The sequence below is a fragment of the Arachis hypogaea genome, chromosome 11, assembly GCF_003086295.3.
Source record: "Arachis hypogaea cultivar Tifrunner chromosome 11, arahy.Tifrunner.gnm2.J5K5, whole genome shotgun sequence".
NCBI lineage: Eukaryota > Viridiplantae > Streptophyta > Magnoliopsida > Fabales > Fabaceae > Arachis > Arachis hypogaea.
Genome location: NC_092046.1, coordinates 27,781,840 through 27,788,564, shown reverse-complemented (window position 1 = coordinate 27,788,564; position 6,725 = coordinate 27,781,840).

Genomic DNA, 6,725 nt, shown 5'->3' with positions numbered 1-6,725 from the left:
AAGGACACACTTGGAAACTTGAATCAGATATGCGAAAAGACTACCCACATGATAAACCCCATTTTTAGGGTTTATCATGTGCTTAATCTAGTGGATTTTATCCATTATTCTCACACTTATTCATACAATTCGCATGTTTTACATTTTCCTTCCTGATTTTGTGCTATGTTTGGAAACATGTTTCTTTAGCCTTTAAATTACTAATTTTAATCCTCTCCTATTACCATTCGATGCCTTGATATGTGTGTTAAGTAATTTCAGGGATTATAGGGCAGGAATGGCTTAGAGGATGGAAAGGAAGCATGCAAAAGTAGAAGGAATACAAGAAACTAAAGGAACTACTAAAGCTGTCCAGTCTGACCTCTTAGTACTAAATCGACCATAACTTGAGCAACAGAGGTCCAAATGACGCGGTTCCAGTTGCGTTGGAAAGCTAACATCTGGGGCTTCGCAAAGATATATAATTTTCCATAGCTTCTTTGAGACCAAATGACGCGCACGCGTGGATCACACGAACGCGTGACCTGGCGAAAACCCAATCCACGCTAATGCGTGCACGACGCTAACGCGTGACTTTACAGTGACCTTTACGTACCAGAAATCACTGGGGGTGATTTCTGGGCTGTTTTTGACCCAGTTTTTGGCTCAGAAAACACATATTAGAGGCTATAAAGTGGGGGAATGCATCCATTCATTGAACAACAATTCATACAACATTTATATTCATAAGATTTGAGATTTTAGATGTAGTTTTTAGAGAGAGAGGCTCTCTCCTCTCTCTTAGGTATTAGGATTAGGATTTCTCTTATTTTATGGTTATTTCTTCTTCAATCACAGGTTCAATGTTCCTTTAATTTATTTTCGACTTTTATTTATTCTATTACTTTAATTGATATTTATCTTTTCAATTTGGCCTATGAATTTTCCATGTTAGAATTGATTTTCTTATTTAATACATGTTGAGGTATTTCAAATCTAAAGATTGCTTTCTTCAAATTTATGTTATTAATACTTTTAATTTAATTTATATTTTTTCCCTTTTGGCTTTGGTTAAGTAATTGGTGACACTTGAGTTATCAAACTCAGCAATTGATTAGAAATTGTGAATTGCTGATTGATTTGGATCGCTCTAAAGCTAGTCTTTCCACAGGAGTTGACTAGGACTTGAGGATCAAATTGATTAATCCACTTGACTTTTCTTTATTTAGTAAGGGTTAACTAAGTGGGAGCAATAATAATTCTCATCACACCTGATAAGGATAACTAGGATGGGATTTCCAGTTCTTATACCTTGCAAGAGATTTTCTAATTATTAATTTATTATTTTTCTCGTCATTTAAATTACTTGTTTATTATTTCAAAAATCCAAAAAGATACAATTTTATAACCAATAATAAATCATACTTCCCTGCAATTCCTTGAGAAGACGACCCGAGGTTTCAATACTTCGATTATAAATTTTATTGGATTTTGTTACTTGTGACAACCAAACTTTTTGTACGAAAGAATTTTCTGTCAGGTTTAGAAGCTATACTTACAACGCGATTATTTTTATAAAAATTCTTTGCCGGCAGGAATCCGTTCGTCACCACACCTCTTTTCAGGTAACTAAATTTGAATTTTGAGGACAAAATTCTTAATTAGGTGGGTAGGATGTAAATTCCGCAAAATTAGCGAATAATTACTCAATAAATTAGTTTTTAATAAATAAATTAAAAATGTAAATTTTATAGTTTAATTGGATATAGCTAATTAAAATAAGAATTTTGACACTAATTTTAAAGAATTTGGCCTAAAATTAGGCCGAACGGACTAAACCGGGTGGACCGGGCCCAAATGGGCCCAAGCCCACTTACATTACCCATACTTAAAAGCCAAAATTCAGCCTCCCTCCCTTTCATTTTGGCATCAACGTTGAATTGAAGAGAGGTGTGAGGTGAGGGTTTCATATTCCACTTCCAACTTCAATCCTTCGTAACTTCCAATCCGGAGCTCCGATTGACGAGCCGTTTGCGGCCACGCATTTGTCTCAGAGTCCTCTTCATTTCTATTTAAACAAAGTGGTAAGAATCTTTGTGATTTGTGCCCAGTTTTCTTTCCTCTTACTGTTCACGTTTTTGTGTGTATATAGAGTGATTTTGATGATTTTGGTGGTTTAGGTGTAATCTAACATTGGATAATTGTTGGATTATACTCCAATCATCAATGGGTAAGGTAAGAAAACTCTAAACCCTTGTGATTTTTCCAATTTTGTGTACCTTAGTGCTAATTTAGTGAATTGTGTGAATTAGATTGAATTTATGTTAATTTGGAGTTTGAGTTGGTAAATTGGAGCTCTTGGAACAACCCTTGGTGGCTGGAATCATAGAGTTGATTAGGAATCTTGAAGTTTGAATTTTGGTGGTTTTGAGCTTAGGGGAGAAATCAGCCAAGGTATGGTTTAGGTTTCTTGTATTTAATATGTAATGTCTTGTGAAAACTTAGGCTAGACGACTTAGGATAAGTTGGATTGAGAATGTTAGATTTGATTGGTAGTTTAGTTGACAATGTATGTTTAATTTGTTAAGGCATGATAAATTCATTGGTTTTGTGACATGAATATAGTTGATGATGGTGGAAAGATGATATTTTAAGTGTATAATGTTGTAGGTATTGATGAGTATGTATATTGTTATATTGAACTTGAATTGTTGGATATGATCATGATGATGTATATTAAAGATGTTGTGTTAAACATAGGTTGTTGGATTAAAAACTTGATGGAGATGGTAAATTGGTGTATTGAGGAATGATGTGTGTAGTTGAGTTTGATTTTTGAGCCACTATGGTAAGATTTGGTAAGTTTTAATGGGGTTGGGGTTGAAATATTTTGGAAGTTGAGGTTTAGCAAAATTTTGCATAATCTATTTTCTGGCAGGTGCTTCGGACGCTTTTTGGGAATGATCTAACCATCACAATTGGATGAAATTAATTTTGCTTTAATCCTTGTGATGTGTAGATCAATCCTACAAAATTTGGTTAAAGTTTAACAGTTGGATTAGGAGATATAAAGTTTTGAAGTTTGTTACTTTAAAGCTGATTTTCTGCTGCTGCATAATCAACCCAGCAACTTTCCAAGCTTATATCTCCCAATCCTGACCATAATTTTGAGTGGGACCAAAAAGACATTGATTCTGGGTATTTTCTTGTCTGTGTAGAAATTTTGTACTTTCATAAATTATTTTGAAGAAATTGTGCTTGTTTTAAAAATAGAGTTCTTAGCTGTTTTGATAACGAAACTAGTTTTTAAAAGCAAACTTGTAATCGATATAACTCTTTCCAGAAAAATAATTTTTCTATGGGACTTTGACTAACATAAAGCTCTATAAGTCTATTTCATTTCAGGAAAATTTCAGATATGTCAAGTGAAAATATGATTTTTGGTGAATTTTCTAAGAACAGGGTAGCTTGCTGTCTTAGTGAAGAGTTTTGAAACTTAAAACCAATTTTTGAAAGAGAAAATGGCTTTCTTTTTTATTTTATTCAACTTAACTATTTCAAATGGGTTTGAATTTCTAGGATACTTCCATTTTGAGTCTAGAGACAGAGAATTAGGCTTGTAATCATCCATGGACGGATTTTTGGATAAAATGAATTGTGCGAAAAGGATGATGTTATGATTGATGACAAAATTGATAATCAATGACTGATAATGAATGAATGAATGAATATGATAAATGCATTCGAAATGAGATTGTTGTTGATGAGTTATAATTGATAATATGAATTGAGATTGAACGAATATATGTTTGAGATACCTGGGCAGTAGCAAGGATTGTGGTTCGTCCCGCTTCCTTCAGGTCAATACTTGAGATACCTGGGTAGTAGCAAGGATGGTGGTTCATCCCGCTTGCTCCAGGTCAGAGATTGTGACGCCTGGCTAATAGCGGCAGTAGTGGTTATTCCACTCGCTCCAGGTTGAGCTTTCAAACACCCGCCTGGGTAGTAGCCGTAGTAGTGGTTATTCCACTAGCTCTGGGTTAAGCGGGTAGTAGTAAGCGAGTTGTAGCTCAAGCCCACTTGCTCCGCATGGGTGTTTCAGTCCGTGGTTAGCTACCAGGACATTTTGAGTTGGCTATATAACCAACAGATGATATTATCAGCCATAGGACAGGCATGCATCATATGCATATTGTTTGAATTGTTTGTTTGTGCATTAATTGGGATTGCCTAAGTGATTATAATATGCTATTTGTTATATTTACTATCTGTATTACTTGTATTCTACCTGTGTTTTCCTTTGTCTGCTTGTTTGCCTTTGTAATTTCACCGGAGATGGAGGAACAGAGGAAAGACAGAGAAGTTAGGGATTTTGTTAGGCTTAAGACTTGGTTAAGTTAGGAATCCTTAGAAAACTACCTTGACTTATGGCTTCTACTTTAGTCTTTAAGTTTTATAACCAGAGTGTCGGCGTTCTAGGATTGCCTCTGTCATTCCCATGATCTTATATCTTATATATGCAGGCACCTTTACCATACTGAGAACCTCCGGTTCTCATCCCATACGATATTTGTGTTTTTCAGATGCAGGTCAAGAGGCACATCAGTTTGCGTCTAGAACTTCTGCAGCGAAGTGGATTCATTTTGGGGTTTTACTTTTGGTCTTTTGCTATATGTGTATAGACTCTCCTCATATATATACTTGTATTATTTTGCACCTCTTAGAGATTTATGGAGAATCAGGATTGATTATATATGTATTTTAGGTTCTGGGTTAAGTATATATATGTATGTAAATATTCTCTGGCCAGCTTTAGTTTCGCAGGCTGAGTCAGGAGCTTGTTATTTTGTATTCTTGGCCCTCTGCTCTTACTTCTTATATATATGTTTGTGAACTCTAGTTTTCTTCATACGCAAGTAATCTCTTTCCTAAGCATTGCGCTTTTATTTTTGTGATTTTGTTCTTACCCATTCTTCAAGGCTCCTAGTATAGTACATTCTTTCAACTATTATATATATTTATATTTTATTTTAGAGGTCGTAGCACCTCACCACCTCAGTTTTACATCCTAGGTGTAAAGCTTTGTGTGGTAGGGTGTTACAGCGAGGTTGATTTATTTTTTTTAAATATCTTAGAAGGTAATTAAGGTAATTGGGCATGGTAAAATTCAAATAATTATCTCAAGTGGTATTTAATTAAAATAAATATTGGATAAATTACTAATGTAAACGACATTGGTAAAGCCGAGCTTTTTAAATCTTTCAGATCCAATATCAAGTGATTGTCCTTAGTCAAATAAAATCAAATAATAACAAAATATTAATATTACATTATTTTTTATTTTATTTAAAGATCGCAGAAAAACTTATCATAGATGTTACGCGAACAAAATGTAAAACTCGCATACACGACTCTAACGCGAAAACCAAGATGTTACATTCTACCATCCTTGAAGAAAGTTTTGTCCTCAAAATTTCATTTACCTGTAAATAGGTGAGGATAGTCTGCTCGCATTTCGTCTTCTAGCTCTCAGGTATGCCGAGCTTCAGCGTTGCATCCCAATGCTACTTTGACCAAAGAAACTGTTTTGCCTCGTAGCTGCTTATCACTCTTACCAACGATCTCGACCGTGATTGTCAGGTATGTTAGATCATTCCGCAATTATATTGTCTCAGGTTTCAAGACATGACTCTTGTCGAGATTATATTTCTTAAGCTGAGAGACATGAAAAACATCATGAAGGTTGAATACGGAAGGTGGAAGAGCAATTTGATACGTGACTGGACCGACTCTCTTAAGGACTGAAAAGGACCCACGTACCTAAAGTTTAGCATTTTGGTTCTAAGGGTGCGACCTATACCGATGGTAGGACTTGCTTTCAAGAAAATATGTTCACTCTCCCTAAATTCTAAAGGCTTACGTCTATTATCAACATAGATCTTTTGTCGACTTTGTCCCGTCTGAATCTTCTCGCAAATCTTCTTGATCTGAGCAGTTGTTTCCTGCACCAAATACAGACTCAACGTACTATATTTTTCTCCTTAGTTCTAACACAATAGAGATTGACATCGTCATCCATAAAGAGCTTCATAGGGGCCATTCCAATACTTTGTTGATAATGGTTATTGTAGGTAAATTTCACCAATGGCAATTTCTTGTGCCAGTTTTCCTGCTATTCCATTACACATGATCTCAGTATATCTTCTAATGTCTAAATTATTCGTTCTGACTGTCCATCTATATGTGGGTGATAAGCCATACTTAGATGTAGCTCTGTGCCAAAAGCTTTCTAATAATCTTCCCAAAATATTGATGTAAACCTGGTATCTCTGTCAGAAACAATTGAAGAAAGTATTCCATGCAGTCGCACCACTTCTTGAATGTACAAACGTGCAAACTTTTTCAATGTATAGTTAGTTCTGATTGAAAAAAATGAGCTGACTTTATCAATCTGTCCACTATAACCCATATAGCATCATGCAAAGCCGACATCCTTGGTAATCCCATGACAAAATCCATGGTGATTCTCTCTGGTGCACGAAATTGTGATCTCAGGTAACGGCGCCAAAAACTCTGTGCGCACGTCTTAATAAATTGTTTTTCATTCACAACTTCGATACAACTAACCAGCAAGTGCACTGGGTCGTCCAAGTAATAAACCTTACGTGAGTAAGGGTCGATCCTACGGAGATTGTTGGTATGAAGCAAGCTATGGTCACCTTGTAGATCTCAGTCAGGCGGATATA